Below are 11,965 nucleotides of genomic sequence, written 5' to 3' on the forward strand. Positions count from 1 at the left end.
TTTCACAAAGCGGAACTGTCTTCCTACAACTTGCTTGAGCTCGCAATGACTCCTACACCTTTCTTTGTCTCAGCCGGACTTTTGTTTATACATGTGGAATATACATGTGGAATATACATGTGTATTTTACCAAACAAGTAGCCCAGTGCGATGCTTCACCGGTGAGTACAGTATTTTTTGTTGATTTATTAATGTTTCTGTTTGGTGAGTTGGCCCTTAGGAAAAAATCTAGGCAAGAAATTGAAATTAAGGTATAAATGCATTAGAGACACTTAAAGGATCGAGATTGAATTCAAGAAACTGAAAATATCCCTAGGTTTCTGTTGAAAAAAATTGGTTCATGTTGGAATGAGTGAATTTGAATGAATGTCAATAAAATCTTGTTGTGGATGAGAAGCTTGAAAGAGGTTTTTAATTTTCCTGTGAATATTTCCATTATGTGTTTTGCTTCAAGAACTACAGAGACAGGATAGAATTAAATAGACATCCTTATAATTTTGAAACTTTATTTAAATCTGAAATTATACATTTAAATTATTTATTAATTTTTAGAATGTGAATATCTAATATTTAGTAGACATGCCTTTTGCACTTTTTGAATGCAATGACCCTAGCAGGAATGTTAGTGATCATCGTTGTTTAACGTCCGCTTTCCATGCTTGCATGGGTTGGACGATTTGACTGAGGACTGGTGAAACCAGATGGCTACCCCAGGCTCCAATCTGATTTGGCAGAGTTTCGACAGCTGGATGCCCTTCCTAACTCCAACCACTGTGAGAGTGTAGTGAGTGTTTTTACGTGTCACCGGCACTAGGCTCCAATCTGATTTGGCAGAGTTTCTACAACTGGATGCCCTTCCTAACGCCAACCACTCCGAGAGTGTAGTGGATGCTTTGTTGGACGATTTGACTGAGGACTGGTGAAACCAGATGACTACACCAGGCTCCAGTTTGATTTGGCAGAGTTTCTACAACTGGATGCCCTTCCTAACGCCAACCACTCCGAGAGTGTAGTGGGTGCTTTGTTGGGCGATTTGACTGAGGACTGGTGAAACCAGATGGCTACACCAGGCTCCAATCTGATTTGGCAGAGTTTCTACAGCATGGCTGTTCGTACACATGCGTCATACAATCTGCCTTTTACTCTGAGAGAGAGACCCTTTGTCGCCAGCAGAGGTAAGAGCTCTCTGAACTTTGCCCAGGCTATTCTTATTCTAGCAGCTACGCTTTCAGCGCACCCACTCATTGCCAACCCTCAGCGTCTCTGTACATGGCATGTACAGCTCTCACTAACCATTCTTCTATCCCTAGTTCCCTCTTTGACCACCAGATAAGAGATCGGGGGTCCCTGTCGAAGGCTTTCTCCATGTCAACGAAAGCCAGGTACAGAGGTTTATCCTTGGCTAGGTATTTCTCCTGAAGCTGTCTTACCAGAAATATAGCATCAGTGGTGCTTTTCCCAGACATGAACCCAAACTGCATCTCATCTAAACTGACTCTCCCTAATTAGTTGGGCTATGACCCTCTCCGTGACTTTCATTACCTGATCTAACAACTTGATACCTCTGTAATTATTTGTATCTAAAGCGTCACCTTTACCTTTGTAGCAGTTGACTATGGTGCTGCTACACCAGTCATTGGGTATGACTCCTTCGTGTATCACCTGGTTAACAATACGTGTGACTAGGCTATATAAATATTTTCTTAAGGATTTTCTTGCCAAGTTTCATGCAGTAATATCAAAAGATCTGGCTTTAAAGATGCTTTCTAGTTCTTTTTAAGAAGTGTCTTGTCCATCATGCCTCAGAGGTGTTTACGATTGACCATTGCTCCAGATTACTCTCCAGACCATCACATGTTTCATTGTTGGCTGCAATCTATTCACATGAAAAGTTTGGTGACAGAGTCTCCAGACCCACACTCGACCAGTGTCAGAAAATACAGCAAATCTTGGCACATCAGAGAATATGACAGTGTCCCAAAGTGTTAGTGGCCTCTCTACCATCTCACTTGTCCAATCGTTTCTCCATTTGATATTGGCTGGTTGAAGCAGTGTCTTCCTTCTCGCTTCTCTGCCCTAATAGCCAATTTTGCAGAGATACCTGTCAGCTATTCTGGGACGGACATCAACTTTTTCTGCTATGTCAGAGGCCTTGCAATGAGGATTATCTTCCACACTTCTCTTAACAAAGCAAAGGGTTCTGTCAGAGGGCCTTAGTTGACCTGGGCAAGGTGATATGGACTACTTCTTCATCTGTTGAATTGAACAATTACTTTATTAACTGTAGAAAGTGGAATCACCAGGTTTTCTGTGGTTTTAGGCTAAGTCAACCTTGAAATTGACCCAGTATATGGCCTCTTTGTAATTCGGACAGTTCCAAGGCTTCTTTTGTACATGGCATGATTAAACAGTCATTTAGAACATGAAACATACAAATGTCAATTAATAAAAAAAGATAAAGCTCAAATTAAAATAACCATAAGATGTGGTGTTATGGGTGTCTATTTACTTTTGTCATGACATTTTCTATGCAAATATTATTTATTATGGAGATTCCGAATATACAAAAATTTGCGGTGAAAGTGTTTTGGAATGGGGGTAGGGGGACAATACAGACGGCTATAGTAGAAGACACCTGCCCAAGGTGCCACACAGTGGGACTGAACCCGGAACCATGTGGTTCGTAAGCAGCTACTTAGGACACAGCCACTCCTACACTTATATATATATATGATGGGCTTCTTTCAGTTTCCGTCTACCAAATCCACTCACAAGGCTTTGGTTGGCCCGAGGCTATAGTAGAAGACACTTGCCCAAGGTGCCACACAGTGGGACTGAACCCGGAACCATGTGGCTCGTAAGCAAGCTACTTAACACACAGCCACTCCTATGCACATATATATATATATATATATATACACACACACACACACTTTTCCATCTTATTTTGTATTAAATACGAAAATAGAACACAGTGTTAATATGACATTAGACGATTAAAACAGAATTATTAGCGGATTATACGGAAAATAGAAATAAAGTTTTGTATAAAAACTTTATTTCAACTGGTTTATTGACACTTTAAATACCTTTTTTTGGTGTTTTTATTCCCTGCTAATAAATCTGAATTCAATTATTTCGTGTATGATACGAATACGAAACTCTAAGCGCGAAAAGGGAAGTTGGAAACTTCTTCTTCTAAACATGGCGTCTGTCCAACGGATTCAATTCGTTTGAAAGAGTTTCTCTGCAATATTTAAGCTTTGGAAGGAAAGAATTTCATTCATACTCACTTTTTAATGTCTATATATTAAGGTAAATGAAAAACATTTTGAAACTTTCCGTTTGAATAAGCCTTGTTTATTTAATTCGTAATTTTTGCTTTGTTTTCGCCTTAACTACAAACTTGTTGCCCTCCCCCGCCGACTTTGGAAGTTCATAACTTCCAGGAAAATGAATATTGTTTCAAAATTCCTACATGCTCGAAATGTACAGACATCAAAGTATATTTGTAGAAAGTTTCACGGAAAAATATTCATTTTCATGGAAGTTACGGGGGATTTAAATGGACTCTGTTGGAATTTATGGAAATTGTCCCCCACCCCCCATTCCAAAACACTTTCACCGCAAATTTGGCTGGTTTTCTGTCTTTTATACCAATTCCTTTGGCATCAATTCTAAAAATAGCCAAACACATACTGCTGCTGTCCAAAGGAATTGGTATAAAAGACAGAAAACCAGCCAATCTGTTACAGTCTGTTAAAGTCTGTCATACCGGCCATGATGAAATACCGCAAGGTATAGAAAATACGTATTCGCCTTTATATATTTAATCCTTTATATTGAACACTCAATATTTCATCTATTCAATAAGACATTCAATACTTTATTTCATTGTACCATCCATTTTTATTTTATATTATATATTGTATATTCCATATTCTATATCCCACATTGGTTTTGCAGGAATATAAATAAAACATAAAAAACAGACAGAGTTGGAACTCTTTTAAACAAAATTATATATATATATATATATATATGTATGTATATATGGCATAACTACTCAATCGTACCCCGCCGATTTTGGAAGGTCAGAACTTCAAGGAAAATGAATATTGTTTTGAAATTTCTACATGCTCAGAATGTCAATACATCAAGGTATATTTGTAGAAAATATCACGGGAAAATATTCTTTTTCTAGAAGTTATGACCTACCAAAGTCGCAAGTGATATATATATATATATATATATATGGCATAACTACAGAAACGTACCCCACCGACTTTGGTAGGTCATAACTTTGAGAAAAATGAATATTTTTTAATGAAATGGGGTGGGGGGACAATATAGACAGCTATAGTAGAAGACACCTGCCCAAGGTGCCACACAGTGGGACAGTTTTTCTTGAGTTGTTGCTTGTCTACAATAATCTGATAAATTCGATTGTCATTGAGTTTTCTCTCGACACAAATATCTAATCATTTTCTCCATACTAACATGGGTTGTTTGTGTCATGTTGATATCTGTTTCAGCTTAATTCCTTCTGCAATGTTTTTCATAAAATACAGTTGTCCCTTGGCTTACACAGTATTCTGTTTCCTAGTTTCACTTTAGTACAATTATGCTCAAATATAAAAGTAGTACTTGCTTAAGGTTTTCATTTTATTTTGTTCGATATTTCAATATCATTATCATCGTCATTTAATGTCCATTATCCATGGTAGCATGGGTCGGACAGTTTCATCAGGGCTGGTTGGCTGAGGGGCTGCAGCAGACTTCAGCCTGATTTGGCATTGTTTCTACGGCTGGATGCCCTCCCTCACGTCAAGCACTCCATGAGTGTTTTGGGCAGGGATGTTTAAAAATTAATTGATGAGAAATTAATTACAATGTATTGTCTTCTCAAGCATGGCATGTCACCAAAGGTTTCGATCATTAGTCAATGCCTCCGTGAGTTCCAACAGTCAAACATCATGCTTTACCACCTGGTCCCATGCCTTCTGGAGTCTACTTCTTCCACAAGCTTCTCTCAACTGATAGAGATCGGCACTTCTTCAGTCAGCTGTCAAATCTACATGCATCGCATGACCATACCAGCTCAGTCATCTCTCTTGCACACTACACCTGTTGCTTCTTATGTCTAACTCTTCTCTCAAAGCATTTAGATTTTATTGTACATGCACACTGACATTGCACATCTAGTGAAGTGTGCTAGCTTAAATTCCTCCAAGCCTATACACGTCCTCTGCAGTCACAGCCCATGTTTAACTGCCATGTAGCATAGCTATCTGCATACAGGCATCATAAATTTGCCTTTCACTCTGAAGGAGAGACCCTTATTTACCAACAAAGGAAGGAGCTCTCTGAATTTGCTCAGCCTATTTCTATTCTCGCAGCCACACTCTTGGTTCATCCACCTCTGCTACTAACTCTGTCACAAGTCCATTTTTTGTGCTTGTTGTACCTGTGCACCTTCCACATACAAAAAGTATTTTCCCAGTTTACCTTCCTCTGATATTGCTACACCTTATGTGTTACACCAAGTACATCCTATGGAATTTCTACCTACCCGTTTCTTACAGATTGAGCATTACCATCTACCTGATTTGTCTACTTTCTTACTTATTAAGATTTGGGTTTTTGGTAGGTTAACTCTATGGCCTTTCGATTTTAGACCTTGCTTCCCCACGAGAAATTTGTTCCCTAGTTCTGGTAGTGATTTAGTTATAAGAAGAAAGTCATCAGTAAATAAGTCTGAAAACTCCTTGCTTTCACTTTATGTACACAGATTGAAGCAATGAAAAAAAAAAGGTCCTCAGTATACCTGAAACGTGAAGAAAAACATGGATAACGAAACGAATAATGTATGGCTAATTGAATGTAATGTAATAAATGATAATATATGTGTGTTTAGTTGTAATCCTCTATGCCCTCCCAAGTCTTTTGAGGGAAGCAAAGAAAACTGATAATATGTATTAAATGGTTAACGAAAATGTGATAATTAGTGTGAGAGACAGTTAATGGGGTGACGATCAAGGGGCAATGTGTCCGTTGTCCGTCAGGCTTTTGTGTCCGTCTTCACTATTGTGCAGAGCGACAAACAAGTGTGTGTCTCGGTCAGGTGTATTTCTGTATTGTAGCAATGTGCGCTGGAAACTGTCTGTGCTAAGGAAGCCATTGGTGTCCGTGTTGTTTGTAACGAGGCGCTTTATTGTCTCAATACTGACTTCGGGGAAATGCAACGGAGGTGATTCTGTGGTGTACTCCCCAATTGTGGAAGAAGGTCCTCCGTCCAATATCAGCTCATAGCTGATGCTATATATCACAAAGATGTGGCTTAGGGTGGCGATAAGTGCTGGTGCGCCATTCGATGCTTTTTTCACAATGGTTTTCTAGATCTGTTGGGGCATACCACCATTATGTGTACCAATGGGGTTAGGCTTGACAAGTTGAATGTCCTGGTCGAGACCTGATTTCACTTCCTCTTGCCAAGGAGCCAGAACTGGTATGATGGGTGACTGGTTTAGTTTTGGGATCTGCTATTAAGCAGATCGGTGTGCCAGACATCTTGGGGAGTTGCTGATGGTCGCAGACGTTGAATGTGCTGGAGCTGTAGTATTATAGCAGCCATTTCTCCAGGTGAACACGTTTTTCCGCAGTGATCGGGAATGGTAGTGAAGTATGAGGAGGGGTTGTATTTGTTGTAGGTGGTAGGCGCATACATTCTGTGTCATTGTCGCAGATGATCAATGAGGCTTGTTAGTACCCCACAGAGTGTTTACAGGCCAACTTGTGGTGCAATCGGTTGCAGGATGGAGTACGTTGGTCATGTTGGCTCGCTTTTTGTCACAAAAAAGTCTGACAACTGTTTGCTTTCACCAATACTTTATGCAGATTGAAGCAATGACAAAAGGGTCTTCAGTATACCTTAAATATGAAGGAAAAGATGATGGATAATAAAGCAAATAATGTATGGCTAATTAAATGTAATGTAATAAATGGTAATATATGTGTGTTTAGTTGTAATCCTGTAATCAGCATAGAGGTGTTCCTAGGGTCTGCCTGTATGACTATGATATCAACAAAAGTCAAGTACAGAGGTTTATATTTGGTTTGGTAGTTCTTCTGCTGTTGTCTTACCAGAAATATAGCATCACTGGTGCTTCTTCCTGATACAAAACCAAATTGCATCTCATCTCGATTAACGCTCTTCCTAATCAGTTGGCCTATGATCCCCTCCGTGACTTTCATCATCTGAAGAAATTAGTGCCGGTGCAATCACTGTATTTTTAAAGCACACATCATTCATATGTTAACATAGTGTCAATGAGAAAGTGCTCGATTTTCAAAATTGAAAATAGAGTCCAATATTACAAGAGATCGATGTCTATCTATATACATACATATATGCGGGGTAGCCATGTGCTTTCTCTGCAGCAACACACCTCTACCTGTCCCTCTGTTATACTACAGCTGAGGATGAAGCCACCTCTCTCACTACTAGCAATCTACTCTGCCTTGAAATTTACTTGGTAATTTTACTAGTGTCAGTGTTACCGAAACTGTTCTCAGACATAGAGAAACCATGTCAAAACACACATTAGAGCTAAGTGTAGTAATTCGTCTCAGATCATGTGAAATAGTCCAACCCATGACAGCCTGAAAAACGAATGTTAAATGATGATGATGATACATATACATGTTAATTGTATTTCTTATTTTCATTGCAATAATTAATTTGTTTGTATTATAAATAAAAAAACATCAACTTCATTTCGCATGATAATGATTAATTTGAGGACTTGTGGATGCAATGTACTGTGTGAGTATAAGGACAACTGTATTTAGTAAACAAGTGTATTTCATGATTCGACCCCTTAAAAAAAAATTTGACCCTCAAATGTTGTTGTTTGATATTTTGCTCGTTGTTTGCATATCATGTTTTGTATTATAGGGGGCAAATTGCCAAAGGTAAGTGGTTTTTCTAATTTTGTTGAGGGTTTGTTGTTAGGATTGGGGTTCAGGACTTTAGACCATATTAGGGGTTAGCTTGGGGATTTGTGAACGGTTTTTAGAGAGATTAGTTAGGTTAGAGATCAAAGTTTGAACTAGGGGTTAGGCTTTGTGGTGATGGGGAGGGTAGAGATTAAACAGCATCAGTATTGAAGATGAAGGTGTATTGTGAGTGTTGATCATAGTTTAATGTTGGGTTTAGCAGTGAAAATCAGGGATAAGGGCTAAGGTTAGTGTTTTGTGCGATCATGCCTCATCCCCTACTAGAATAGGAGAAATATAACCACGGAAAGCATCATATAGTTCGTTCTTCGATTGTTAACCATAATTCACAGGACATCGTGGTGTCGAGGGCAGGTAGGGATTACCCATAGGACACGTAATGCCACACATCTGCAACATTGCTTTGCTTTGTAGACGTCACTGCCAATCAGAATGCCTGGCAACAGGCAGCTTCAATGAAAGCATCACCCGACAAGGTCTGCTGCCCCATCATCACTTGATGCCAGTCGTGCCTGGCTGAGAGAAGTCTCCTATGGAAACAGGGCCTGGACCAGCGTCAACGTAACCCTGGTCAATATGAAATTGATTGCCGCTCACATTAGCTCTATAGATCTCAGTGCCGTGACCCTACAAATATCTGGGACTGCTCCATCATCTGCAAAGTGCACGTCCCGTCTATTTGCGTACACCATTCCTTCAAGTGACAAACTTGTTTTTCTCCAAGGACGTGCGTGCCACTCTCGTATTAGTTATCCCCACATCTCCAGAACTGGTGAATGGTGTGTCAATGTAGGCATCCCGATGGAAACATTTCGAAACTCTGTTATCTGCTTCTTATTGACATCGATTGGAAAAGGGAAAACAACCTCTACTATTGCGTTCTGTTGTTTGTTTAGACACAGATAGATATATGTAGCTTGCTTACCAACCACATGGTTCATGGTTAAGTAGCTTGCTTACAAACCACATGGTTCCGGGTTCAGTCCCACTGCGTGGCACCTTGGGCAAGTGTCCTTCTACTATAAGCCACGGGCTGACCAAAGCCTTGTGAGTGGATTTGGTAGACGGAAACTGAAAGAAGCCCGTCTTATATATATATATAGGTGTAGGAGTGGCTGTGTGTTAAGTAGCTTGCTTACAAAGCACATGAATATTTTTTTTAATTAATATTTTTTAATGAAATTTTCTATTCAAATAGTATTTATTATGGAGATTCCGAATATACAAACAAATTTAGTGAAAGTCTTTTGGAATAGGGGTGGGGGGACAGTATAGACGGCTATATTAGAAGACACCTGCCCAAGGTGCCGCACAGTGAGACTGAACCCCCGGAACCATGTGGTTCATAAGCAAGCTACTTAACACACAGCCACTCCTGTGGCAACAGGAAGGAGGACTATGTCTATTGGCCTCCAGCGATAAGCGAACAGTCCTCACTCACATTAAGTGCATGGCTGTCCACCAAAAAAATGTCATAATCGCTCGTGTGCAAGTACGGCAAATGTGCCTGGATCGGGGCGATATTTGTAGGGCAAGAGTCTTCTACTATAGCCTCGGGGCCAACCAAAGCCGTGTGAGTGGATGTGGTTGACGGAAACTGAAAGAAGTCCACATTATATATATATATATATATATATAGGTGTAGGAGTGGCTGTGTGTTAAGTAGCTTGCTTACGAACCACATGGTTCCGGGTTCAGTCCCACTGTGTGGCACCTTGGGCAAGTGTCTTCTACTATAGCCTCGGGGCCAACCAAAGCCGTGTGAGTGGATTTGGTAGACGGAAACTGAAAGAAGTCCACCATATATATATATATATATATATATAGGCGTAGGAGTGGCTGTGTGTTAAGTAGCTTGCTTACGAACCACATGGTTCCGGGTTCAGTCCCACTGTGTGGCACCTTGGGCAAGTGTCTTCTACTATAGCCGTACTTATTGTCCCTCCACCACTATTCCAAGACACTTTCAACGGAAATTTGTGTATATACAGAATCTCCATAATAAATAATATTTGCATAGAAAATTTCATTAAAAAATATTCATTTTTCTCAAAGTTATGACCTTCCAAAATCCTTAGGGTACAATTATGCCCTTATCTCCATGGTTTTAAAGGGAGATAATACTTAAATGCTTGCAATTTTAAAGTCATTGCAAGAGTTATCCTTCTTGACAAGTAAGGGAGGTAATTGGAAAAGACGTCTTGGAAAATGTAAATCGTTATAGTTATCTCCCTTAGATCGTGAATTATATTTTTGAATTCAAAAATAATTTTTTATCAAAGGGAGGTAACTATAACAATTTACCTTTCATAAATTTCCAACACGTCTTTTCCAATAACCTCCCTTACAAGACAAGAAGAATAACTCTTGCAAATACTTTAAAATAGCAAGTATTATCTCCCTTCAAAACCATATAGATAATGGCATAATTGTACCCTAAGGAATTTCGAAGGTCATAACTTCGAGAAAAATGAATATTTTTTCATGAGATTTTCTATGCAAATATTATTTATTATGGAGATTCTGAATATACAAAAGATTTCGGTGAAAGTGTTGTGGAATGGGCGTGGGGGGACAGAATAAACGGCTATATTAAAGGACACCTGCCCAAGGTGCCACACAGCGAGACTGAACCCCCGGAACCATGTGGTTCGTAAGCAAGCTACTTACCACACAGCCACTCCTGGGACAATAGAAAGCAGAACTGTGTCTATTGTCTGTCAGCGCTTTCTCTACCGTAATGTTCACGAATTTGAGAATCCTCCTTCCACTAGCAATTACAATTTTATTCGTTGATCATTTTTTGCCTGTAACCCTTGCTTTGCTTTGTAGACGTCACGGCCCATTGGAATACCTGGCAAGAGGCAACTCCTATAAAAGTCTCATCCGAGAAGGTCCGCCACCCCGTCTTCTCGCAGCTGGGTCTAGCGAAGAGTGGGCTTATTTTCAGTTGAGATATTCATACCAGAAACAAGCCATTGGACATAGGTGTAACGGCGTAGTCTTTGAGCTTCTCGAATGCTGCAACGAGACCCTCAGAATAGATGCCACATGGACGTTCGGTGCGTTGGCCTCCAGCGATAAGCGAACAGTCCTCACTCACATTAAGTGCATGGCTGTCCACCAAGAAGATGTCATAATCGCTCGTGTGCAAGTACGGCAAATGTGCCTGGATCGGGGCGATATTTGTAGGGCAAGAGTCTTCTACTATAGCCTCGGGGCCAACCAAAGCCGTGTGAGTGGATGTGGTTGACGGAAACTGAAAGAAGTCCACATTATATATATATATATATATATATAGGTGTAGGAGTGGCTGTGTGTTAAGTAGCTTGCTTACGAACCACATGGTTCCGGGTTCAGTCCCACTGTGTGGCACCTTGGGCAAGTGTCTTCCACTATATGTATGTCTCATAAGATTAATGTAATATAAAGCTGAAGCAAATTAACACCAAATATACAGTGCGTGTGTTTTTATTGGCTAAACTAGTAACATGACCATCCCCAAGTACCACAACATATATATATATATATATATATATATATATATATATATAAAATCCCTACACATTTATTTATTTTCTCTCTCCTGTTTTTTACCTCTTAATCTTTTCTGTCAAAGTGCATATGCTCCACACACACACACACTCGTGTCTACTTTTCTCTCTCTTTCTCTCATTCACAGAGGTACTGACTCGATGCTCAAATCCAACAATCGACCCTCCTCCAGGCCAAGCCACAGCAACCCAACCTCCCTGTTGCAGTTCTTGTGTCCCATGATGAAACTGAGCCAGGCTCCCCTCCCAGTCTGGAGCAGCTACAGCTGAAGTTGGACCTGTCATGCTTGATTAATCAGGTGTTCGTTTCCGCTGTCAAGGTCTTCACTTTACCATTCCGGTGTCATGAAGAGTCAGGCTTCGATGTGGAACATGTTGCCGTGGAAACTGTG

The 11,965-nt window shown here is 40.0% G+C and overlaps 1 long non-coding RNA gene across 3 annotated transcripts in view; it reads left to right on the plus strand.

Annotated features, from left to right (window-relative positions):
• The first annotated feature begins 3,159 nt into the window (after positions 1-3,159).
• The window catches only part of LOC149135860 (uncharacterized), a 16,038-nt gene continuing 7,232 nt past the window's right edge, over positions 3,160-11,965 (plus strand). Inside the window, exons 1-3 of one of the 3 annotated variants that reach the window (XR_016241347.1) lie at positions 3,181-3,315; positions 3,967-4,161; positions 11,702-11,965. This is a non-coding gene — a long non-coding RNA (uncharacterized LOC149135860). Of the gene's footprint in view, positions 3,316-3,966; positions 4,162-11,701 lie in introns of all 3 variants that reach the window. The other 2 variants (XR_016241346.1, XR_016241348.1) reach the window with 2 other exon arrangements.

This window comes from Octopus bimaculoides, chromosome 4 (genome assembly GCF_046866305.1).
Source record: "Octopus bimaculoides isolate indiv1 chromosome 4, ASM4686630v1, whole genome shotgun sequence".
Classification (NCBI taxonomy): Eukaryota; Metazoa; Mollusca; class Cephalopoda; order Octopoda; family Octopodidae; genus Octopus; species Octopus bimaculoides.